General features: G+C 40.4%; 1 long non-coding RNA gene across 1 annotated transcript; it reads left to right on the plus strand.

Annotated features, from left to right (window-relative positions):
* Positions 1-24194: 24194 nt before the first annotated feature.
* Positions 24195-26893, plus strand: LOC145428988 (uncharacterized). Its single transcript, XR_013909356.1, has 2 exons — positions 24195-26088; positions 26526-26893. It is a non-coding gene; the product is annotated as an uncharacterized LOC145428988 (long non-coding RNA).
* Positions 26894-27820: the final 927 nt, after the last annotated feature.

Consider the following 27820-nt stretch of genomic DNA (forward strand, 5'->3'; position numbering starts at 1 on the left):
TGTAGCTGGGTAATTATGTCATTGGCATCGGTGAGCCACTGTCAATATGTGACATATTGAAATCGCGTTTGAATTTGTGCTTGTTTTTTGCTTTCACTTTGCAATCGCGTGAACTGTGTATAGAGAGCGACAGCACTGATTGGTGAGTGATGATAATTTGCACACCAATTCCTCTGACATCGTCTTATCAATCGTTAGCTTACTATGCAAACATGACAAGTGAAATCTCCCGCAGCTTAAACATGTGAGAGGTTGATCGCGCAGAGAATCGCTGAGCGTTATGCGAGTGTGTGTGTAAAAGCAGCAGGATATACATTTCAGTTCTGCTGAGCCAAATAAGACAGGTCAGGGTGAAGAAGTGACAGCCAAAGAAAAGCTTACCACAAAACGGAAAAGTTATGACAAATCAGACTATAAGGCAAAAAGAAAGTGCAGCTTTATGGTTTCATGGACAAAAGAATTTCTGTGGCTGCAATATGACGAGCTAAATAACCAGGGCTGCACATAAGTGGTCCGCAGGTGCGCATTCGCTGTCAAAATAAAATACGCGCACAAGATAGTTGCAACGCCTGTTTGCGTACATAAGATTTTCTGGAGGAGGACAGACATTTGTTTAGAACTCTTAAAGATGTCGAAGAAGCTTCTTTAAGCAATTACTTTGGTGTTCCTCCACCTCCAAAGAAACGTCAGAAGAAGTCCGAACCACAAAAGAAGCGCGTATTCTCGGAAAAGTGGTTGCAGGAGGTGAGCTGGCTTCAAACAAATGATGAACGCACAGAGATGTGGTGCGGAATGTGCCGTGAAAATCCCACTCTAGGACAAAAACAGTGCCTTTTTATATGGACGCAAACGCGCGCTGCGACTTCTTATCTGGTGCGCGTCTTTTATTTTGACAGCGAATGCGCACATGCGGACCACTTATGTGCACCCGTGTAAGTAACATAATGTTCTGCCAGGTGTGTTGTTGGTTTTCCCTCAATTTCTGAACTGACAAGCGCCTTTGTTACTGGGACCAGTCATTTTAAGAAAGGCCCCCATTAGAACCCATGAGAAATGCAAGAAATGCATTATTGCTCAGTCTGCAATATCTTTCCCAGAACAAACACCAATTGCAAATAACATACTAAAAATAAACCTGAAAAATCTGTTTAGAACAGCGTAAGAGTGAACTACCACTGGCAAAATTTAGCAGTCTTTGCAAACTTCAAAAAGCAAATGTCCTAGATCTTGGTTCCACTTGTCTCTTACCTGTGACTTAAGTGGAAATTTCAAATTCAGGATCTGACACAGACTGATTCATGTCCTACACAGTTCTTACAAGTTCATAGAAATTTCTGTTCAATTAGAACCAAGTATTTGAGTTGATGGTTGTAATTTGTGTTTCAACAATTTTTTGATTAATGTTTTGTTTCCGTTACAATATTATACATTAAAGTATAATATTGCAACGGAAACAAAACATTAATCAAAAAATTGCTCTCTTTTTTTATTCGGACTACTTAAATTTATTTTGGGCTACCAAAAGCTGAAGAGTCCCTGCCCAAAGGGCTACCAGGGATTTTGAAATTTTGCGAGCCCTGCTTCGAGGTGTTACTGGGGTTATTGAAAATGTGTATATGTGCGTATGTGTATATGCGTATGTATGGATAGATAGAAACATATATATATATATATATATATATATATATATATATATATATATATATATATATATATATATATATATATCTATGAAGAATAATAAAAAAAAATACACATGACATATAATGTAATTGCAAGGAGGTATTTCTGTAGTCTATTGATACTAGATAGTGGAAAAGGGGTGGGATTAAATAAGCTTATGCTTCTTCCTGCTCCGTTTTGAACATGAAAGTTATTTGTAGTTGTGGTTGCTTGTTTTCCTTTTGTTTTCCTTTGTTCATTTGTCTCTTTTAATTCTATGTTGTTGTACTTTTTCAACATGTTCAAAATAAAGATTCAATCAAATCAAATATAGTAAAAAAGGGCCAATTATACCCTGGACACCAGAGGGTTAAAGGCTAAAAGCAAAGTTGTCAATAAGTACTGTTTATATTTGTGTGTATTGCTACAGCTTTTTTTGGCTTATTAACTTGGTGCCTTTGGGTGAATTAATGGTAATGTGAGTGATCCATATGGTCACAAAGAATAGCCACTTGTTTCAGTGCTACCAAAGTTCCCCGGCTTTCATTCCAAATGTTTTTAAATTAAATTTTTAAGATTATAAGGCATAAGGGGAATGAATGGGTCTGTTTTTAAGCACAAGGTACATTAAGCCAAACAAAACAGTCAGATAAGTAAAGCTTTGTTCAACTCATTTACAATAACTCGCAACATTGTTGTAACACATAAAATACAGAACAATACACTCACTTTTTCTGTTTATTCCTCTTTCACAAATTCTTCATGGGTTGATCAGTTTGATATCTGCTTCACAAGCATGTCTCTTAACAGGTGCCAGGTCCTTATGCACACACACAGCGTTATATTATGTTGAAGCACAGTGCGAATTACACCACGAGGCTCCTGACTACAGTACCAACAATCCATTAAGTGGGTGTGGCTTTGTAGCTTACCAAAGTCGTACTAAAACAATTTGAGAGATTCTTCAGCGCCGTGTCCCACATAGAATTGGTTTGAAGTCAGTAAGCACAGCCAGAATGAATACAAAAGGCGCACTGTCTATTTTTGAGAACATTAAAGGATTTTAAGTGCGCCTTATAGTCTGAAAAATACAGTAAAGCCAGGTTTATTGGAAATATGTCTAATTCCAGTTTCTTTCTGTTTTACAGCTGACCTGTTGCAGAAAGCCCTCTCCCTCTTTTATTAACAAGCAATTCAGTCTGTCCTATCACTCTCCCCACTCTATCTATTTTGACAAGCCGTTCTATCTTGTATCACTCAATCCCACAAGCTCTATCTAATTTACCAAAAATCACGTTTTGACTGGAATCAAGTTTTGACTGGAATTGAAGTTACCAGTACTTCATCTATCTGTGACAGAATTCTGAGAGGTCTCTGCTCTCACTACTCCTTCTTTCCTATCGTTAAACTCTCTCACATCCAGTCTTTTTGCTGGAAATTACAAGTAGAAAGTTGAAATTACAATAGTAGAATTACAGTACAGTAGAAACTACTTGCACAGCCCTAGATTTGTAATATCAATTTTTACTTGGAACACTTTGGAATAAACACTGATAATTTGGCTTAAAGGTGCAATTACTTTGATACATTATATAACATTGACACCTTCTTTAAGGTTTTTTGTAATAATAAAACTTGTTATTTTGTAAGACATACATTCAGACTGCTGTATTCACAAAAATATTAAATTAGATAACGTCAAATACATTTTGCTAGTCTGTTTCATTGACTGTAACATTTGAATATAGTAGGTTTGTACTATTATTATTTAAGGACAAATCAATTTCTGTTACTCAGTGTAAGTGTTCAGTCACAATTGTCATCGAGAAGCTGCACTGAGAACCCAGACTTCCTGTTTCCTGACTGCCGCAGAACATCCAGCTGAAGAATCGTCATTGCCTATCATCGGATCACATCACCACAGCTCCTAATATTTACTTTGAATTTTAGATATCTAAGAGATTTACACACACTCTACTTAAAAGCTAATAGTTTTATTATAGCCTGTTGATTGTTGTGATTTAATCTGCATATTACTTTGCTGTCACGGTTCTGGGTCTGTTGGACCCAGTATTTTGAGTTTATTATATTTTGGTTTTATTCTGCTTCATGTTTTGTTTGAGTTCCATGTATGTATTCCATGTTATTTTGTCTCTCACTGTCGAGTCTGCGTTCTTGTTTAGTAATTCATGTTTCCTGTTTTATTGTGAAAGTCTTTGTCTTATGTTAGTGTGTGCAGCTTGGTTCCCCCCGTCTCATTAGCCCTGCTCTCCCCCAGCTGTGTCTCCCTTCTGTTGCCCATTCCCTCATTACTACCCTGTGTATTTAAGCCCTGTGTTTTCCCGTGCTCGGTTTTGCGTCGTACCCTCAGATCCTGCCTGTGTGTTCCAGTTAGTGGTTTCATGTTTGGTTTCTGTTTTGTTGGTGCCAGCAATAAAGCTGTGGTTTTCAGTTGTATTTCCATCTCAGAGTCCTGCACTTGGATCCACATCTCTACCTGCCCGCACACAGAGCCCTGACATTTGCAGAAGTTAAGATCTAATCATTAACGAGTCTGGTTAAAAATATAAGAAGTAAAAATATTCTGTTTTTGAAAAAGCTACAATAAAACTGACCCAAGTGTTTTCAGATAACTTTGAATATCTTTTATATTGAGTTTAGAATAAAGTCAACCTTTTACATCTATTTACATATTTAAAAAAACATTGGAACATTTTTATAATTTTACATCTCTCACATTTAATAGTAACTAGTTATTAGTTCTTCACTGTTTCCAGGTATAAAAACAATCCTTTATTTAAAGAAAAGCAGAAGGAATGTATGAAAAAAACATATAAAGAATCTCCCGTTTTCAGACAAAAGCAGAATGAACGTCTAAGAACGTCTATAGAGACTCTCCTGTCTTCAGAGAAAAAAAGAACATATAAGAAGAATCTACAGAACTTGTGTTGAATTCAGAGAGAAACATAAAGCTTGCATGAGGTCTTATGTTTACAATCTGCATAAAGAGAGTGAAGAATTTAAACAGAAAAAAACGATCTTACATCACTAAACGTTATGGAGAACACAGACAATTTCTGCAACAACACAAGGACAACATGAGAAAACGAATGAGAGTAAAATACTGGAGTAGTTTTTTGTTTTGTTTTTTTCAGACAGATGCATGACATTAGATGTGCAATGACCATAAAACAAAAATATCGTCAGATGCACCGGCCAGCTGAAAGTTTACAGTGTCACCCAGATAACAGTTTAATGAATGAGGCCATATCTCGTTTCAGATCAAACATTAAGTCAGCACCATCTTATGTTTGTACTGTTTGTCTAAAAGCTTCTTTTCCTAATCAGGTGCAAAAGAACAAATTACTCAAAATACCAAAAATTAGCTCAGCAGTGTCTAAGTGGTAAATTTGTTCGTGTGTGATGAAGTATGTAATGATCACTGCAGCTTTCCTGCTGAGAGAAAAAAGGAGTATATCTGTCACACGTGTCACAGTTCCCTGAAAAGTGGACGCATGCCGAGGCTTGCCGCTGTCAACGGTTTAGAACTTCAGGATATTCCAGCTGAACTGTGATCTCAACATTCTGGAGAGACATCTGATTGCCAAATGCATGGGAAGTGATGGTTATGATGAAGCAGAGCTAATGGAAATGGACAACTATGAAAAAGATGCCCTTTTGTGTGAAACTGAGTCTGAAAGTGAACAAGATATTAATATGCAATCCTGTGATGAACAACCAGAAGAACAAAATCCTGAGGAACCAGAAAGTGATTTGAACAATGGAGGTTTTGCTCTAGAAAGTTGTCTGCAGCCTTTAGACATTTCAGAAGAGATTCTTTGTTTCACTGATAACACATATTGTGTGGCTCCTGCAAAAAGTAACAATCCTATTAGTTTTTTCAAAACTCTGCATTTGGAAGCCATGGCATTTCCAGTGCAGTTTTCTACTGGTCAGAATACACTGGATGAAAAGAGACGTCTCAAGCTCACACCGAGTGCATACTTCAAGTCAAGGCTTTTCAACATTGATGCAAGATTTGCCAAAGACACAAATTATCTATTTTTCTCACAGTTTGTTACTGAAATACACTTGGCTAATTCCAGCATGACAATACAGCTAAGGAAAGGTAAAACTATGACCAAAGATGGACGCAAAATCACATGAGGAATGTTACAAAGTAAGACAGAAGTCGAGAAGCTGGTAAGAAATAAAGATGCAATCAGATTTATGCAGCCATTCAGAGGAACTCCAGCTTACTGGCAGAAAACTACCAAAGATTTATTCAGTATGCTTCGTCAAATAGGAACACCTCAGTTCTTTGTAATGTTCTCTGCTGCTGAGATGAGATGGCCTGAAGTGATTCAAGCAATAAAGAGACAGCAAGGCGAGGATGTTGATTTTGAAGCCCTCGACTGGTCAGAAAAGTGTGAAATTCTAAGATCAAATCCAGTAACCACGATGCAAACGTTTGATAAGCGTGTTGAGGCTTTGTTCAGAGATTTGCTTTTTTCTCCTGCACAGCCCCTTGGTGAAATCATTGATTACTTTTACAGAGTTGAGTTCCAGCACAGAGGTAAGTCCGCATATACATCTGTTGCTGTGGATTAGAGAAAAGGTAGAAGTAGATGTGGATGACGACCAAACGGTCTGTGACTTTGTGGACAGATACATCTCAGCTCAACTCCCTGACCCAGAAAAACAACCTGAACTGCACAAAAAAGTCACTGAACTACAAAAGCAAAGCAAAAACCACACAAAAACATGCTTTAAGAGTGTGAACTCTGGTTGTAGTTTTGGGTTTCCAAAACCACCAGCCACAAGAACAATGATTGTGAGACAGGATGAGGATTCAGACATTGAAGCTGCAAAAGCCGAACTCAGACCTTTGTTGAACCTGCTGAAGGAACCTGAAGCAGCTTTGTTCACCACAGAGCAGTTTCTGTCACGATGCAACTTGACAATGAATGAGTAAGTAAGTAAAACTTTATTTATATAGCACCTTTCAAGATAAAAATCACAAAGTGCTTCACAGAAGCTAAAACCTAAAAATAAAAATCAACCAAAAGCAAGTTTAAAAAGATGAGTTTTTAGCTGTTTTTTAAAAGCGACCACTGATTCCACAGATCTCAGGCTCAAAGGGAGAGAGTTCCACAATCTGAGGGCCACAGTTCCAAAAGCTTTTTCGCCTTTTGTTTTCAGCCTCGTGTGTTGGACAGCAAGTACGAACAATGCCTCCAAGACATAAACAAAAAAAATGGCACTGATTCTGAAACGTGACCCAAAGGACTGTTGGATCAATAATTACAACCCACACCTGCTTGAAGCCTGGAACTCTAATTTAGATGTCTCATTAATTTTGAATGCCTATTCATGTGTAGAATACCTCTGTAAATATATAACGAAGAAAGAATCTGGCCTTTCTGAATACCTGAAGACAGTTATTGATAACTCAAACAACGCGGTCAATGAAATATGATGTAATGAGAGCTGTGATGCAGGCTTACTCAAAAAAAAGAGAAATCAGTGCACAGGAGTGTGTGACTCGAGTCTGTGGCATAAAAATGAAAAAATGTTCCCGCAGTGTTGTATTTGTACCAACAGAAGATAACCCAGTAAAAATGAGTCGCCCAATGAGTTACCTGAAAACCACAACACATGACAGTTGTAATATTTGGATGACAAGTTTGAGTGATAAATACAAATGCAGACCTGAGACCCCAGAATATGAGGAAATGTCCCTGGCTGAAAAAAGTGGTTTGATTTATATATGTTTATATATAAATATATGCGGTGGTTCCTAGAGACAAAACACGTACAAACTCCAAAAAGCACGTACAAACTCCAAAACACATTTCTAGCATGAACTGAACTTCCAAAACAGAGCTACCTAGATCACTTAAATTACACAATTGAAAGCATATGAAAGCATATGTGTATTGTTTGTGTATTTATACACAAGCATTAAAAAATGTTCATTTACCTGTTACTACCACACACCAAATCCGGTTGTTGGTACTTGCTGGCTTGTGTAGCCACTAGGTAACAAAAGCTCAACACTGCCCCTAACATCCTGGAGCACTTTTGTTGTGTTTTGTACGTGTTTTGAGCTTTTAAGTGCTGCGGAGTTTGTATGTGTTGTTACGTGTTTTGGAGTTTTTACGTGTTTTGGAGTTTTTACGTGCTTCAGAGTTTGTATGTGCTTTGTCTCTAGGGGCCACCGTAAATATACTTTTATTCACTCCACATAAAATGTAATAAATAAATCATATAATACAAAAATCAACTATTCACATTTCAACTTTTAACTATTTAAATTTTCAGCTTTTTCCTTTTACAAATTTAAAGGGAAACAACACAAAACACTGCAAACCAAAACCAAATTAAATATAAATTATAATATGAAAACAAAAAGAAGATGCATATTCTCTGTCATATGGGCCTGCATGAATAAACTTTCTGAATCCTTCATCATCCCCAACTGAAAATAGTTGTGGATGATTACTATACCTTTCTAATTTGATATTGTTGCCCCTGGCTCTTTCTCTCCCTCCTGCTCTGTTCCTGTGCTACTGAGTGTGACTACCGCCCCTCCCCCCCTCTGCCCAGCGTAAAGCACAAGGCTCGCGTGCTGAGTGAAGCAGAAAAAAAGTGCAAGAGAGAGAGAGAGTGAGAGAAAGAAGAAAAGGAAAAAACACCCACGTGACGGCTCGCGATAAGGAGCCGGCTCGCGTTGTTCACGTCAAAGAGCCGGCTCTAAGAGCCATTTCGTTCACGAACGACCCATCACTACACTGTTCAGAGGAAAAAGATCCTGAGCAATATTATGGACGACTGTTGAGACTTTATCTTCCACATAGATCAGAACAGGAATTGAAACCCCAAAGGTTCGAAACCTATCAGTCCTTCTACAACTCAGGTTTTGTACGACTTCCATGTTCAGACCACAGTGAGTCTGTGAAAAGGATTGTAAAGAGAAATAAAGACAAGTATGAGAAGAACTCTGAAGATATTGAGAGTGCACTGGAAGAATTTGAACAAAAATAGGGACATGTTATGGTAAATGGTAAATGGCCTGCATTTGTATAGCGCTTTTCTAGTCCCTAAGGACCCCAAAGCGCTTCACACTACATTCAGTCATTCACCCATTCACACACACATGTTATGTCACGGTCCTGGGTCAGTGACCCAGTGTTTTGAGTTTCTTGTGCCTCTGAGTTTTTTGTATTATGTTCTTAGTGCTCTTTGTTGTCCCAGCTTGTTCTTTAGTGTAGTGTCTTAGTTTGGTTTTCTTGTATTCTGTTTAGTTCTCTGAGTATTTAGTAGCTGCCCTCTGTGTTTCTTAGTTGCTCTGTCTCCCCTAGTCTAGTTTGCATCTGTGCTAATTCCTGTTTTACTTTGAAGGTCTGTGTCTCATGTGAGTGTATCCTACTTTGCTCCCTTGTCTCATCAGTTCTGATTTCTCCCAGCTGTGCTCTCCTTCTGTGTCTCATTCCCCTCGTTACTTCCTATTGTATTTAAACCCTGTGTTTCTCTGAGTCAGTCTCGCGTCGTCCCTCATGCTGTGTGGGACTCCCTGGGTCTCGCTGTGAATTTAGTGTATTATTCCCCAGTTTAATTTAGTTTACTTTGTATGCTCGTTTTTCTGCGACCAGCGAATAAAGCTGTGTTTTGAGTTTATCCCTCGAGTCTGTGAGTCCTCATCTCCTGCCTGCCACACAGCGTTTCATGACATGTTATCGATGAATGGTGTAATCTTGCGCCTGAATCTGAAGTTGTGAGGTTGCAATGTGATGAGAATCTTCCTGAGAGACATTCTGATGATGAGAACGAACAGGAGAATGTTCCCGACTACAGTCGTCAGTCTGATACTGTAACAGAGATCAGAGCCGTCGGAGAACAATCTGCAGTAGATCCAGCTTTGGTACGCGGTCGTGTATCAGAATCTGAACCAGAAGCAGGCCTGCGTGTTCTATGCTATAAGAGACTGGTGTATTCAGCGCATTTGTGGTTTCCATTTTTCTTCTATGTCAACGATGGTGCAGGAACTTGAAAGTCACATCTGATTAAATGTATTCACTCTGAAGCATCAAAGATCCTGAGCAGACTGCCTTCTAATGCAGAAGAAGCTGATATATCAAACCCAACTGTTTTACTGACTTCATTTACTGGTACAGCAGCTTTTTCTATTAATGGCTCTACGTTACATTCCCTACTCAAACTACCCAGGAGTCTTAAACCACCCATTCAAGAACTTGGTAACCAACTGGATAAAGTCAGATCTGACATTATGAATGTTGAAATTATTGTTATTGATGAGATTTCGATGGTTTCAAAACCCCTTTTTGCTTATGTGGATGCAAGACTGAAACAAATCAAAGGCACTCAGAGACCTTTTGGTGGAATGTCAGTTTTCGCTGTTGGAGATTTTTACCAGCTGCCACCAGTGCGACAGTCTAAACCTCTGTGTGTTTACGATCCAGAACAGATTGACCTATGGCAGGAACATTTTCAGATGGTCACTCTAACCGAGATCATGCGTCAAAAAGATGATGTTGCCTTTGCAGAGATGCTGAACAGGATTAGAGTCAAAGAAAAGACAGATGAGCTTTCTCAGTGCGGCAAAGATTTGTTGTCAAAGGCCGTGACTCTACCAGAAGAATGTCCAATTGAGGTCTTACACATCTATGCCACCAACAAGAATGTGGAATCTCATAACACAGATACGCTAAAGAAGCTTCATTCAAACATTATAATTATCAATGCAGACGATTTCCAGAAGGATAAATGTACAGGGAGAATGACACGAAGAGACAAACCATTTACAGGTCGAAATGATTTACCAGACACTCTGAACGTTTCTGAAGGAGCTCGAGTGATGCTGACCAGAAACCTGGACACACTAAACGGTTTGGTCATGTAGTAACTGCTAGGTTTAACTGTACAAAGGTTGTTCGACATATGAAACACAGACTTCATGATGTTCGGCTGGTATTTTTATTGTGAATATTAATTTTGAGGGTAAACGGCCCTGTACACCATGGAGCGAGGTCAGCATACCCACGATATCTTCTGCTCTCTGAGTTAACACAGAGTTTCCCAGCTTGGTCACATGAAAGTGTCGGCAGCATCAAACTAATCTAACGGTCATCTGCGAGTAATTCACAGATCATATCAATATGATTTTACAGAAAATCATCCTTATTACTGCCAACTATTCCAGAGACATGACATGACAATCTACAGTATAAAGAAAGGATTACTGAATTGGAGACTCGGCTTTGCGCCCTTCATTCACCCATAGCTAGCCAGCCCCCTGTAGCTGGTGCAGCTGAAGATAGCGTAGGCCCCGCTAGCTCTTCCCCGGCAGAAGGAGGAAGCAGTCTTAAACAGAAGCCCTGGGTACACCACCAACCTGTTCACGTGTCTAACCGTTTTTCCCCACTCGACGACACACCCGCCGGGGTCAAACTCTGTCCAGAATGTCCAGAAAATGAGCCATGTGTGGAGAGGAAATAAATGGCTGCACCCGTTAGAGACTCTTCTGTCGTTCTTGATGCCAAGGGCTGCTACACTCTGGTAATCTGTTGATTCTGTTCTAAGACATGTGAAGCTAGAGACACTTGCAACCATAGTCAATTGTCTTCCAGGGGCCAGAGCAGGCGACATTGAAGGAAATTTAAAACTGCTGGCTAAGGGTAAACGTAAATTCAGTAAGATCACAATTCACGTCGGCAGTAATGACACCCGGTTACGCCAATCGGAGGTCACTAAAATCAATATTGAATCGGTGTGCAACTTTGCCAAAACAATGGTGGACTCTGTAGTTTCCTCTGGTCCCCTCCCCAATCAGACCAGGAGCAGTGTTGGGTAAGTTACTTTAAATTAGTAACTTAGTTACATTACTAGTTACTTCTCTCAAAAGTAACTCAGTTACTTCAAGTTACTCGTTACTTTCAAAGTAACTAGTTACTAGGGAAAGTAACTTTGGTTTTACTCAGAATTCTCTTCTTAATGTGTTTCTTCCATAACTTTGCCAGTCTTCTAGCTTGCTTACTTGCCACAGTGCACTGTGCCACCTACCAATAGAAAGGATATGATAATGTGCATATTTCCACGAGAGAAATCCCACGCCTGGACCGTCATTGACTGCTGCCATGATTCTAGCCTACGTCACAGCGTCATGTGCACCTTTTACATCCAACACAAAAACTGCAGTCGTGGTGCTTTCGATTGTACTCAGAACTCGGAAATTCTGCCTTCTGAATAGGAAGATGTAGGTAACACCAGACTGCAGATGAGCTGCATACAGGGCTGGACTGGGACAGAAAATCGTACCGGGCATTTTGACTAGAGCATGATTTGAACCTGGCCCTTCTGGTACTCAAGGCAGGTTCTCATGTCACTGCGCCAATCTCTTTCTCATTTTGACTAGAGACTGGCCCACCATTATAGGAAAAATCATAAAGCCTTTGAATGAAAACAAACACTGTTGTGACAGTGATGTTCACTGTTTTGATGGTATATATGCATCAATCTATCAATCGTTTGTTGTAAGATTCAGATAATTATTTTTTAAAAGCTAGACATTTTAAATGAGAATAAGAAAGAAAAGTATTTCTTTGTGCCCCCCTTTCCCTGTTAATGCCCTACATGCCCCCCTGGCAACACTTTGCTAGATCCGCACCTGCACAGTTACCAGCTGTCAGCTACCTAAAAAAGGATCCAGGTGATATTTGTCTCTCAGAAACAGTTCATAACTTCAACTCATTCATGTCACCTAAAAGGTAAACCTGTTTCTCCATCACCTGTTCAGCTCTGATGATCCAGTAAGGACATCTCCTGGTTTCATCTTCATGTTTCCCTCTCACCAGATAACCAAACCGACATCGTGACCAGCAGCTTTTTTGCAGCTGTGGCTCCAGCAAACATCAGCTGATACTAGAAATTAATATTAAATAAATTCTAACAACAGCTGATCAAGCTTAAAAGTGCTGCTGTTGTTTAGCGCGACATCCGCTGGTTTCCTCTTTCAGCGCAAAGTGAGCGATAAACAAACAAGAGAGAAAAGACGATCAGCTGATCATTGATCAGTTTTCATGATTGAAGTAGAAACAGGAGAGGGAGGGGGGAGAATGAAAGAAGAAGAGGCAGCTGTGCAGCAAAGACACAGAATAACTCCAGCTTTGTGTATTTTGTTGTACAGTTATTTTATTTTCAACTTAATTTATATATTTTATCTTATTCTTCCCAGTTAAATTTACCCTTCATTCTAATTTGTGTTGTACAGTTATTTCATTTTCAACCTTAATTTATATTTTATTCCTTCCTAGTTAAATTTACCCTTTTTAATTTTTCATATTTATTTCCTATCTTATTCATAGCCTTTTCCTTTTTTGTTTTCTTTAGGTCACGAGCAGTTGTCCAAGCATTTCACTACATATCGTACTGTGTATGACTGTGTACGTGACAAATAAAAATTTGAATTTGAATTTGTGTCTTTTTCATTGTAGCTGAATTACGGGACAAACTGTTCCTTTTCACCTCGATAAGAAACGCGGAATATTTTCTCTGAATACCAGACGGGACAGTTTGCAACTCTAATATCTTATGAACAAAATAAAGTTCAACATCATTAACTTCATAACACCCACCCAGCTGTATAGAAACTCCGTCATGCTAGCTACCACGCAGTACGGAAAAAGTCAGAATAACGAAAATAAACTCCACCTAAACTTGGTTCATATCTGACCCAGAAAGACTGCAGGTCATAACTTCTTACCTGAAGTTCAGTTCACACTTGGACCGGCGGCCGCCTCGGGTCTCTTTTCCTTCTGCGTCCCTTTTCCCTCCTCCACCTGCTGGCCTCCACCACTTGCTAATGTTACAGAATCTGTGGAAGCTCCGCGATAGCCACCACACGAAGTAACGAGTAACGAGCCTATCTAAATCCCAGTAACGACTAACGCGTTCCTGGTTTTGGCATAATAACTAGTTACCGTGCTCGTTACCACAATAATAACGTAGTTACTGTAACGCGTTACTTAATAACGCGTTAGTCCCAACACTGACCAGGAGTGACATGTTTAGCCGCATGTTCTCCTTAAATTGCTGGCTGTCTGAGTGGTGTCCCAGAAACGATGTGGGCTTCATAGATAATTGGCAAACCTTCTGGAGGAAACCTGGTCTTGTTAGGAGAGACGGCATCCATCCCACTTTGGATGGAGCAGCTCTCATTTTTAGAAATATGGACAAATGTATTAAACCCCCCAAAATATGACTATCCAGAGTTGGGACCAGGAAGCAGAGTTGCAGTCTTACACGCCTCTCTGCAGCTTCTCTCCTCCTGCTACCCCCCCAAAAACCCATCTCCATAGAGACTGTGTCAGCTCCCAAACAGACAAAAAACAAGCTAAAAACCAGCAACAAACAACTTAAACATAAAAACTTACAAAGAAAGAACAATACAGTATCCACATCTGAACCAAAGAGTAAAACAGTGAAATGTGGATTATTAAATATTAGGTCTCTCTCCTCCAAGTCTCTGTTAGTACATGACTTAATAATTGATCAACAAATTGATTTACTCTGCCTTACAGAAACCTGGTTGCAGCAGGATGATTATGTTAGTTTAAATGAATCAACACCCCCGAGTCATTCTAACTACCAGAAACCTCGAAGCACAGGCCGAGGGGGCGGTGTTGGCAGCAATTTTTCACACCAGCCTATTAATTAATGAAAGACCAAGACAGACTTTTAATTCATTTGAAAACCTGATGCTTAGCCTCGTCCACCCCAGCTGTAAAACTCAGAAACCAGTCTTACTTGTTATCATCTATCGTCCACCTGGGCCTTACACAGAGTTTCTGTCTGATTTCTCAGACTTCATATCTAATTTAGTTCTGAGCTCAGATAAAATCATTATTGTGGGTGATTTTAACATCCATGTAGATGCTAAAAATGACAGCCTCAACATGGCATTTAATCTGTTATTAGACTCAATTGGTTTCTCTCAAAATGTAAAAGAACCCACCCACCACTTTAATCACACTCTAGATCTTGTTTTAACATATGGCGTAGAAACTGAACATTTAACAGTGTTTCCTGAAAACCCTCTCCTGTCTGATCATTTCCTGATAACATTTACATTTACAATAATTGATTACACAGCAGTGGAGAGTAGAGTTTATCAAAGTAGATGTCTTTCTGAAAGCGCTGTAACTAAGTTTAAGAATATAATCCACCCACTGTTATCATCTTCAATGCCCTGTACCAACACAGAGCAGCGCAGCTATCTGAACGCTACCCCAACAGAGGTCGATTATCTTGTTAATAATTTCACCCCCTCACTACGTACGACTCTGGATACTGTAGCTCCTGTGAAAACTAAGGTCTCTAATCAGAAGTACCTGACTCCGTGGTATAATTCTCAAACACGTAGCCTAAAGCAGATGACTCGTAAGCTGGAGAGGAAATGGCGTGTCACAAATTTAGAGGATCATCATTTAGCCTGGAGAAATAGTTTGCTGCTTTATAAGAAAGCCCTCCGCAAAGCCAGAACATCTTACTATTCATCACTGATTGAAGAAAATAAGAACAACCCCAGGTTTCTCTTCAGCTCTGTAGCCAGGCTGACAAAAAGTCAGAGCTCTGTTGAGCCAACCATCCCTTTAACATTAACTAGTAATGACTCAAAGAAGTCCTGCCATTAATTAATGCTTCAATCTTAAATATGATCAACCTATCTCTAATAATCGGCTATGTGCCACAGGTCTTCAAGCTGGCTGTAGTTAAACCTTTACTTATAAAGCCATCTCTAGACCCAGCTGTCTTAGCTAATTATAGGCCAATCTAGTGATGGAAATTCAATTCTTTTTACTGAATCGAGTTTGAATGAGTCACTCACCAAAGTTTTTTTTGTGTCATGGTTCGGCTGTGTGCAGGCAGGAATGGACCCACACGCAAACTCACGGGAAACAGGACTGAACTCAAAATACAGCTTTATTACTGACAGATGTTAAAGGCGACACAAAATAATAAGAAACAAAACTGTCAGATGCAAAAGGAACTGGCTCACGAGGAAACACACGGAGGGGCACACAGTCATGAGGGAGAACACGACACAGAACTGAGGGAGACGTGGAAATAAATACACAGAGGGTTAACGAGGGAAGTGGGAGCACACAGGGAACATAGCTGACACAGATAATCGTAACAAGACAGGGTAGGAGCAAACAACATGATGCATACTGACGGGAGACTGTCAAAGTAAAACAGGAAGTACACAGAGGCGCAGACAGGAGGGGAGGAGAGAACACGGGTAGAGTAGGGATGGGTATCGTTTAGGTTTTATCCGATACCGGTGCCAAAACGGTACTTTTGAAACGGTGCCGGTGCTTAAACGGTGCTCGAACCGGTGCTTAAAGAATAAAGAACACAAACTTCGTCCAAAAACCTCTTGTGTTTTTATTTTTCCCAGTAATTTTTTTTAAGCAAAATTATAACAAAGTTAGCCCTTTCTGTCAATAAAACATAACGTCTTTGGTTGGAACCAGTGCATAAACAATTGAAAACAAACTTTGTCATGAAACCTGTGATGTTTGTACTTGAAGCGTGCAGACCCTGAATTGGGACACAGTTGCGCAACATCTCTAAAATTGGAAATATCCTGTCTGAGAGTGACGCTGAAAAACTAGTTCATGCATTTATTACTTCCAGGCTGGACGACTGCAATTCATTATCAGGAAGTCCTAAAAACTAGAGATGGCACGATACCACTTTTTTATATTGCCGATACCGATATGAATCCGATATAGTGTTTTTTAATCAACAAAACTGTTTTTTAAATATCTTGCTGCATTTTGTATAAGTTCATACTCAAGTTTAAAACAACAACTACACTAAAGCTATTCTGTTATACCTGTATGCAAAAAAAAATATTTCATAGTTCAGCAATACTGATCAATCTAATAAACTTAAACCTGCACCATCCTCCCTATTCTGGTATTTTAAAGAGTACTTAGCATAAATATTAAGCAACCTAACTAATAGGGTTCCAACTCCCAGCAACAACAAAAATAAATAAATAAAAAATAGGGAACCACCCCTCATGCTCCACCTCGTGATGCTTAATCGACGTAATCAACCTTAATTTGATGCAGTGTGAAAAAAAATGCACAGAAATCAATTATTTTTCAAGAAATATTAAATAGATTCAACATCTTTCTTCAACAAAATTGCAGACTGCACAGATGGTACCTTCCCAAAGGAAAAAGTACTATAGCTTACTAGGGTATATTAGACTTAACAGTTACTATATACAGTAATGGACTTCTATTCATTTTACATCAAATTAAAACTTTGGGTGTCAGATAATTGTTCATTAAAAGCTCGACATTTTAAATGAGAATAAGAAAGAAAAGTATGTCTTTGTGCCCCCTTTTCCCTGTTAATGCCCTATCGGCCCCCCTGGCTAAACTTTGCTAGATCCGCCCCTGCACAGTTACCAGCGTCAGCTACGTAGAAAAAGATCCTCGAGTAGAAACTAATATTAAATACATTCTAACAACAGCTGATCAAGCTTAAACGTCCTGCTGTTGTTCAGCCGCTGGTTTCCTCTGTCTGGTGCAAAGTGGGCCAAAAGCAAACTAGAGACACGGACTCGCGACAGAAAAGCCGATCAGCTGATCGTTAAGCAGTTTCATGATTGAAGTAGCAGCAAGAAGAGGCAGTCGTTTGTTAAGCTTAACGCAGGAATGCTTTACAAACATTCAGAGATGGACTTACACACTTGCTTTACTTCTCTCGGGGATAACTTTGTCGGAGATGAAATGCCGGGTTGCTAGCGAAGCTCCAAATGCTATCCAGACCACCGACAGGTCCCGCATGCCACAGCCGCTCTATCACGTGATGCATACTGCTCTGACGTGCTAACGTTCTGAGGTGAGTTACGGCGTGTTGCAAGTTTTGTGAGGTGCTTTCGTGATATTTAATGGATCGGATTACATTTTTTATTTTTCTCCGATATCCGATCCAGTAATTTAGGTCAGTATCGGACCGATACCGATACGTAATATCGGATCGGTCCATCTCTACTAAAAACTCCCTCAAAACCTTTCAGTTAATCCAAAATGCTGCAGCAAGAGTCCTGACAGGGACTAGAAAGAGAGAGCAGATTTCTCCTGTATTGGCTTCCCTTCATTGGCTTCCTGTTAAATCCAGAGTTGAATTCAAAATCCTGCTCCTCACATACAAGGTCTTAAATAATCAGGCCCCATCTTATCTTAATGACCTTATAGTACCATATCACCCTATTAGAGCACTTCGCTCTCACACTGCACGCTTACTTGTTTTTCCTAGAGTATTTAAAAGTACAATGGGAGGCAGAGCCTTCAGTTCTGTCGGAGGTTTCTTCCCACTGTCGCCAAAGTGCTTGCTCATAGGGGGTCATATGATTGTTGTGTTTTTCTCTGTATCTATGAAGGTGACTTTTGTTGTGATTTGGCGCTATATAAAAAAAATTGAATTGAATTAAATTACTGAAGTACAGATAGTTTTACAGCATAGTTTTACAGAAAGAGGAAAGAGAAGGCGCATTTCCATCGAGAGGAGCAGAGTTTGCAACAGCATGTTCATCATGAAGTCTGCAACCTGCACAGAAATATTACATCTGTTTTTTAATAGTTATTCAACCTTATTTTAATTACCTGCTGTCTGTTAGAATTTTTAGAGTTAACTTAACTAAAATTAAATTAGGTTAACATATGATTTATGTGATTTTGTTTGCTTGGTTTTTTGGGGGTGTTTCGGTCATGTTATGTTTAACTGTCAAAGGATTGTTAGAAACTATAAAAAACATCGTGCAGACTTCTGGAGGTTAGAAGAAAACCAATACTGCTCATGAATGAGACTAAAGGCAGGAAGGTGTCCTCTAAAACTAAACATGTTAATAGGACCTCCCTATTTATATCATAGTTTATGACATAGCACGTGTATTTCAGTAATAGCCTGCTGATTTCACCGGGCTTAGCTTAGCCACGTTTCTTAAATGATGAAAACAAGACCGAACCAGAGATTTCACATGCCCATCCAATGTGAGACTCGAGTCAAAGGTGACACCTAAATTCCTGATAGAGGATTTAACATAGAGTGAGAGAGGACCAAGGGCTTTCACTATCTGCGATAGAAACCTATCAGGGGCGCATACGAGGACTTCGGTTTTCCCCTCGTTGAGTTGGAGGAAATTTGCAGCCATCCAATCATTCAGACGCTGAAGCTTAGATAAATCCTCGGGCATAAAAGAAACGTACAACTGAATATCATCAGCATAACAATGATAAGAAATGTCCTCAAAAGAGCCCATTATATGCTGGAGGGGGAGAAGATAAATTAAAAACAATAAAGGCCCCAAAACTGACCCTTGAGGGACACCATAGGTAAGGGAGGTAGAGGATGACCTAAAATCGGAGACTGCCACAGAAAAGGATCGGTGATGTAGATAAGAGGAGAACCACTCTAATGCAGTTCCAGATACACCAACACAATTTTTCAGCCTTTCAATGAGGATGTGATGGTCAACTGTGTCGAAAGCTGATGTGAGGTCCAACATGAGTAGAACAGAGCATTTTCCTGCATCATTATTCATCAAGATATCACTTGAGACCCTAAGAAGAGCTGTCTCCGTGGAGTGAGATTGACGAAAACCGGACTGAAACTTATCGTAAATGCCATGTTTGTCCAGAGCTGCCATAAGCTGCTTAGCTACAACCTTTTCTAGAAACTTAGCGATTAACGGTAACTTAGAGATAGGTCTGTAGCTGCTCCAAAGAGAGGGGTCAAGCTGAGGTTGTTTTAAAAGTGGGAGAATAGCAGCGTTTTTAACATAAACCGGAACTATACCAGATGCCAGTGAAGAGTTGATTAAAGTGAGCACACATGGGCCAATAGACTGGAAGACATTTTTGAATAATGATGCAGGTACAATGTCAAGTGAACAGGAGGATGCTTTCACTGAATTCACTAATTTCACTAGCTCAGGTAGTGAAACCGGAGAGAAAGTATCCAAGATAGCGGGTCAACATGGGGTAGAGATCGAGATAACAGGTGAGTGTGTAAAACTCATTCTCACGTTATGAATTTTTGCAAGCAGAAAAGAGAGAAAATTTTCACAGTCCTCATTAGAAAAAATAGGGGCCGCAGGCAGAGCAGAAGTGACAATGTCACTAATGGTGTTGAAAAGCACCTTAGGATTGCCTCTGCTCTTTGTAACCAAGTGTGAGAAATGGGCAGCCCTCGCATCTCTGATCGCATTATTAAAAGAAGCTAAAAGGTCCTTAAGATAGAGGAGGTGAACATTTAGATGAGTTTTCCTCCACCTGCGCTCCGATTTACAACAATCACATTTTAGACAACAAATACTGTCATTTAGCCAAGGAGGAGATTTAGAGGCAGAAACACTTCTTGTCTTAACCGGACAAATTTCATCTAAAACAGAAAGGCAATAATTATTAAAAAGACTGGTTGAGAAATCAACACCATTTTGAGGAGATAGCTGTAAGTTAAAAGCATCCACAAATTTCTCCGCTGTGGAGGAGTTTAAGATGCGAGAGCTAACCATCCGTCTGACGGGGGACAAAGGCTCATTAAAAGACAAGTTAAAAACAATAACATAGTGATCAGAAATAAAAATGTCCTCAGAGCGAATAAAATCAATATTTAAACCCAAAGTAAAAACAAGGTCCAGTGTGTGACCTTTGCTGTGTGTAGGACACATGCTGAGTCAAATGAAAAGAATCCATAATGTTCATAAAGTCTCTGGCGAATAGGTCGGAGTCATCATCAACGTGAATGTTAAAGTCCCCAACTATAGGCACTCTAGACAGCCTCATAGTAGCGGATAAGAAGTCGCTGAGCTCCGATAAAAATAACCTCTTATATCCAGGTGGACGATACACCACAGCACAGTAGAAAGGGTCCTTGTTACCAATTTTAAGCAGCTGCAGCTCAAACGAACGAAAAAGTCCAGTTTTCAAGGCGCAGCAGGAGAAACGGTCCTGGAAAGCCACGGCAAGCCCACCACCCCGACCAGGCAACCGAAGCTGGGTAATAAAAGTATAGCCATCTGGGCAGAGTTCAATAAGTGACGAGTAGTCTACATCCCGCTGCCAGGTCTCAGTCAGGAATAAAAAATCGAGTTTTTTAGATAATATAAAATCATTCAACAAGAATGATTTATTAGAGAGAGATCGAGTGTTAAAATGCGCCATATTCAGTGAGCTAGAAGCCTCGTCATTATTTGCAGAGGCTCGAGTTAAGGGACGTAAATACACAGGGTTTGAGCCGTCACGCTCGTAGAATCCACTCACCAAGGGAGGAAAAAGCCAGCCCGCAGAAGAGTCTGGATAAACCCTCCTGAGGTGGCATGGTCTCAAAGAGCCGGGCCCAGCGTATCCAAACAGGGCCGTGGAAAACAAGTCGCCCTCCATGGAGCTTTTCTGGACACAGGAGACAACGCACGCTCGACGTCGCTTACCAGCCAAACCACGCCGCCAGTACATCCTGAGCTTTACCTGAATACCTCCTCTTCTCCTTCTCCCTCTCCTTCTCCGTGGTCTAGAGGGACCACTGAAATCGCCTGACGAGGATCCAGCTAATGGAGGAGGGTGGACAATGCCAGAGGACGACAAGACATTGTGTGGCATCATAGAGGATCGGATGGATAGCAAAGCCAGGCGATCATACACCAGGGCCGCAAATACATCATTAAAACTGAGTGAGAACAGTAGAGCAGAAAAAAACAACACAACAGTAGTAGAGCGCGACAAACTACAACCGGCAAAGGCAGAGCCAAACACAGGCGCCATCATACCGGAAGTAATAATGGATTGGATTTATATAGCGCTTTTCTAGGCACCCAAAGCGCTTTACAATACCACTATTCAATCACACACTGGTGGAGGCAGCTACAGTTGTAGCCACAGCTGGGGCAGACTGACAGAAGCGAGGCTGCCATATCGCGCCATCGGCCCCTCTGGCCAACACCAGTAGGCAAGTAGGGTAAAGTGTCTTGCCCAAGGACACAACGACCAGGACAGAGAGCCCAGGGATCGAACCGGCGACCTTCCAGTTACAGATGCAATTCCCAACCCCCTGAGCCACGGTCGCCCTGTGTGTAATCGAAGTATGTGTAACATCATCACCGATGCCAGGTTCTCTCTCCATCCCTCATTCGCAAATGCAGCAGCTTGCTTCCGGCACCGAAATGCCAGTTTCGCGGCCATATTTCCTGCCTTTGCAAGCAAAGGTGAACCTTAAGTAGCACTTTTTTGTATGCCACACAAAAATGATCACAGATCAATCTTGCCACCCCTCTGAAAATTTCCTGGCTCCTCTGCTGCTAAATTCTCTGCATTTTCTGGTTGAGAAGGGCCTAATATTAGATGACCTGTTTGTGACCTATCCATCGACAATGGATATTGTGTCAGGGGTACTTGAAGAAACTAATTGAAAAGGTTTTGGAAAATTTGCCGACAGGTTTAAAACTGTTCGTATGGGTTGCAAAGATGCTAGACTGCAGGACGTCCAATCTCTGTGGAGACAGGCCTTTATCTACCTGAATAACCCTTCTGGAACTTTGGAGGTGTCATTTTATGTATCAGAATACATTTTACAGAGTTTATATGAGTTCTGGTAACATAAAGTGCTTTGAGTGTGGTGATGTTCAGCATATACGCTCATCATGCCCACACAGTGAGAAGGCAGCGGAGAGTAGCTCCGACATGCAGCAGCTGACAGGTAACCCTGTCAGTGACAACCTACCTGTAGGCTCGGGACCTACAGGCTGTGGCAGCCAATACTGAAAACGGTAACTTTGAATGTAATGTAAATGACATTGATAAGCAGGATCTAGAAAACCATGGGAATGAAAACAACAGGAAGAAGGAAGTGATGCTGCTGAAGGTGAGGCAACAGGCCCAGCTCCAGTGACACAAAGCGAAAATAAGTGCGAACAGGAACAGGTATGTATAAGTACGTAAGTATGACGACAAACTGTCTCAGTTTTCAGATACTTTGTCACAGGAAGATGAACAGTATTACTCAGTAAAAGAGATCAGTGAATTTCTGATACCTTTGGTAGACTCAGTGTTGAAATAATGTACTTGTTTCCTGATGTAGACCAGTTTATAAATTCAGTATTAATAATCAGTGCGGGGGGGGCGGGGATTCTGACCCGCGTGTATTTGCATATATTATAATGCTGACGAATGACTGGAGAAAACGCTGACCACGCGGCTGCGGTCACGGACAAACTTGCATTCGGGAATGGCAGATGCTGAGAGGTCCAGCGTTTACATTACCGACTGTTTCAAAGTGACAGCCTGAGGTGTTCTTCAGTAAATTGGACTACCGGACAGGAGGACCTGAGGCCTGAGTCAACCAGCACCACCTCTGGCCAAGTGCCACAGCCTACAGCCAGATCAACCTGTGACACACATCTGCAGCACGTTTGATTTCGTTTCATGCACATTTGTACCTTTCAATTGTGTCTGTTTGTGCGTCATGCAAATAAACCTTTGAAATTAATGAAATGATATCATATATTCCTTATTGGCCTACATTTGTACAAAATTCCAAATTATATACACAAAGTCATAGAAATCACCACTCCAATTGGTCATCATGATTTTGATATTCTCTTTTCCCATAACAATGAAATACGCCTTGGACAAATATGACACGTCAATATTTCATTAGTGTTGTCACATCACATCCTGTAAGCATCGTCTGTCTGTGTCTTTTCCCTGGAAATTAATATTTCCAGCCAATATAGGCAATCCATCAACATGGCTGGGGAGTTGGTAGTTATATACAGTCTGTATAAGTGTGGTTAATCTAATGAACATTTGTAAGGAGACGGCAGTTACTGTGAATTCACAGCAGTTACACAGTGATTAGTAATAAACAGCCAGTGAGAGTGAGTGGATTTAAGAAAGTCAGTGACTCGGGTGTGTCGCTTGGTTTGTCATCTGTTTGTGAGACTGTAGGAGACGTAGAAATCTTTTGTTTTAAATCTTAGTTAGGAAGATTCCTGTTTGAAAACAAGCACGTTTTGTGAGAAATGCAAGAAGTACATCTGCAGAAAGCACACCGTTACATTCTGTCCATCATGTGGACAAAATTGAAAATGTTGAGCATTGAAAAACTGAGAACGTTGGGCAAGTTCAAAATACGTGTTTGTAAGAATGAAAAACCAAATTGTTCCTAAAATAGTTATGGAAAGTCTAACTGTTGTATGTCTGTGTTCTACATGTTTATCTGATGGGAAATAAAGTTGCTATTGTTTTATTGCAGTTTATTGCAGTTTCTTGATAATTCTGAGTGGATTTACACAGTACGGGTCAAATGACCCGCAACAACATCAATGTCATGTTTTTGTTCTTCAACATAATACAAGGGTTCATTTCCAAAACTTGCTTATGATCTTCAATTTGTAGCAGATCCACTATCACACAGCAGCTGGAGCAGTCTCCAATGGAGGTCAGTCCACTGCTGCCACCTGTGGCCAAGTACCACAGCCTACTGACACATCTGCACCTGCTGCTATGATCACAGTGAGTAGAGGCTGAGTGGCTGCACTTACCCCTGGTACATCCAAATCTACCCACAAACATGTTGAAAGATGCAATGGCAGCAATGTGGATTGTCAACACTAAAAACAATCAGTAAGCAAAGACAACAGGGATCACTTTTTTCTGTTTATTTAGCACCCACAACATTTGTAGTCGCCTTCTGCACAGGGAAAGTCCACACACACTGTGTGGTACCACTTTCCACAGAAGGTGCATTCAATCTGCAAGATTGAATGAGATTGTCAGAGTCATTGTCTGACTGTTTATTACTAATCACCTGCTGTACATTCACAGTAACTGCCATCTCCTTACAAATGTTTATTAGATTGACCACACTTATGCAGACTGTATATAACAACCAACTCTAACATGTTTGTTTGCAGAGTAAAGACACAGACAGACTACGCTAACGACATGTGATGTTACAAAACTAGTGAAATATTAGTGTCATTTCATTCTTTCCAAAGGTTTATTTGCATGACGCACAAACAGACACAATTGAAAGGTACAAATGTGCATGACACGAATTCAAACGTGGTGCAGATGTGTGTCACAGGTTGATCTGGCTGTAGGCTGTGGCACTTGGCCAGAGGTGGCGTTGGTTGACTCGAGTCCATGTTAGTGCACAAAGTAAACTGCTCGCTTTAGTTGTGAAGCAAAAACGCTGAAACCGGAGAAATAAACCGTGCGAGGGAAACTATAACGACGACTAGAGTCTCCCGATCGTTTACTCTTGCTGTCCTGTGAACAACATCGGCATGGTGTTACTTGTTTGCTGTTTTCGCGATCGCGTCGCGCATGAAGATATCACCAGGTAAACTCGCCACATTTTTAAACATTTTGTTGTTCGACAGCATCACGACTGACGGAGTGTGTTTGAGACAACCTCACAAGTGTCACAGGTGACACATTTGGCGTTTTTTTGCTGGTTTGTCGGTAGCAGCTCCTGGAACGCAAGACTACCACACATCTGTTCGACCAACACCAGTTGATCTAAACGCCAGTAGATCTGGAACACCGGGTCCTCAGGAGGATGAGCCCATGAATTTGGACACGACCATTAAGTTAAATGTGTTTGTAAGCTCATCCGTAATTTAGGTCCCAGCTAAGATGAGCACTCGGCTGTCGGGGAAACTTGTTTTGTAAAGGTCGTTTAGCTAACCTGAATGAATTTACCCTGACTAAAGAAATCAAGAGAAACGCACCGGGCTGCTCAGTGACTAACCACGGTACTTTTATTATGAGTATTATACTGTAAGAGCAACAGGCTGGACTCTGCTTCTGCTCCTGTGCAGAGCTGATTATTAAATATGTGCAAACAGCAGCATGTTTTCTGTCGCTTTCCACATGTGGAAGGACATTACCGCCAACTTTTAAAAAGCTGGCACTTCAGTAACCCCTCATTAGTCAATAGCTACGGATTAAATAGCAAAGCCCGATACTTATGTACTGAAACCAACTACTTCCGCTTGGCAGCTTAAGTTAAAATGTTAATTTTTTCCTCTGATTATTTTTTTTAGCATTTTTTTTTTACTGAGTTTGTTACAAATATTCAGGTTAAAAAACTGTCCGAATTATTTTTGAGTTATGTTCACAAAGTCACATGTGCAGTACTCTGTACAGCTTGCATCCTTTAGGACAAATAATTTGAAACATTAATATTTCTTGTTCAATACTGAGCTGATAACACCTCTGTATGTTGTGACCAGGATGCAGCAGCAGACTGAACCTCGACTGAAACCTGCTCCATCATCTCATCTTTGCAGATGTCCATTTATAAAGCATCAACAACTCAAAGGTAAACATGATATTAGAAAATGTGTTAGTATATAAGACAGGGGTGGGCAATTCCAGGCCCCAAGAGCCGGTGTCCCTGCCGGTTTTAGATGTGTCCTTGAACCAACACAGCTGATTTAAATGGCTAAATTAGCTCCTCAACATGTCCTGAAGTTCTCCAGAGACCTGGTAATGAACTAATCATGTGATTCAGGTGTGTTGACCCAAGGTGAGATCTAAAACCTGCAAGACACCAGCCCTCGAGGCCTGGAATTGCCCACCCCTGATATAAGGCCTTTAAAACAAATAAAAAAAAATAAACAGCTGTCGGCAGAACTGTAGGACTGAACAACTTCAGATCCCGAGTGTGTGAGAACGGAGAAGGATCAGCTCTATTTCAGATTTGAGATAAACTTTATATTTCAGTTTGTGATGATTCTGTTCTGTTTGTGATTACAGGAGCCGTCCTCAGATTCAGACCTCAGCACCACCCAGTGACAGCAGACAGATTATCCTATATCTTCAATCTTTGTAGTAACTCCAAAATTAACTGAAGAAAACAGTACAAAGGTTAAAGTACCACATGTGCTGTCAGTGAAAGCTGCAGCTGTTTTATTGATAAAGTTAAAGACAAAAAGTCAAAAGGATTAATCACCCCTGTAACTGTGTCACTACACATCAGCATTAACAGGACCTCAGTTTGGTGTTTCAGAAAACTGCTGATCTCAGACCTGCACAACTTCTGTTTTAAACACTGAATGTACTCAGCTACATGAAGAGCACATGTTTTCTCTGACACAATTAAATAAAACCTGATTAAAGTCAAAGGCTGTTACTTGTGTTTGAACTAAAAACTTGTGATCTGGAATTTCACTGTTTTTTGACAATAGTGTTATTTATCATAAAGTAGTTCAGAGTCATTCATACCAGAGTAACCAGTGAGCACAACATATTTTTAACTTTCTACAGGACTTAAAGCTATTCTATTATGTAAAAGTCCAGACCCTCTGAGGATTATCTGAGTACTTCTAACATTACACAAAGCAAAGCAAAGGTCTCCATCAGTGTTCATGAAATGCTGGGTTTATCCTTCTTGTGAGGGAGCTGCTGGTGAAGATCACGAGCCCTGCTTGATCCTGGCGATGAGTTTCAGTCTTCCTGGTGTTTCTGAAATGATGCCTCTCACTGTGGGTCAACAGAACATCTGGCACAGGACAGCTGTAATGAAAGAAATTGAAGTTTTGAAAAAAAAATCTTGGAAATGCCTTATATGTGAGAAGCAGATTTTGTATTTACTTTTCTTTTGCCAATCAAGATAACTAAAAGTATAATTTTCACCATTCAATTACTAACCTTGTCATCTCCTGCACTGACTTTTGGGCTCTGGGCTCGTCCTTCCCAGCGCTCATGAGACTGCTTTGCTGCACTGTGGTATGAGGTGCTAACCTGTTGACAGTGTTGGGAAGGTTAATTTTAAAATGTATTCCACCAAAGATTAAAGAAGTAACATATTCTGAATACTTTACAACTACATGAATGTACTATTGCTGTGTGATTTATTACTATTACTGAAGGCTACTCGCCACACCAACACCAACTAGATGTTAAAATCTTAATATAAATGAGTAACAGTAGGTGGACATTAGGTAAGGCTGCACTTTTTGCAGCGATCTCGTGTAGAAAACTATTCAGCGCGTATATAAAACAGGTCCGCGGCTTGTAGCTAATACTCAGCTAATACGTCGAGTATTAGC

This window comes from Astatotilapia calliptera, chromosome 5, assembly GCF_964374335.1.
Source record: "Astatotilapia calliptera chromosome 5, fAstCal68.1, whole genome shotgun sequence".
In the NCBI taxonomy this organism is placed as follows: Eukaryota; Metazoa; Chordata; class Actinopteri; order Cichliformes; family Cichlidae; genus Astatotilapia; species Astatotilapia calliptera.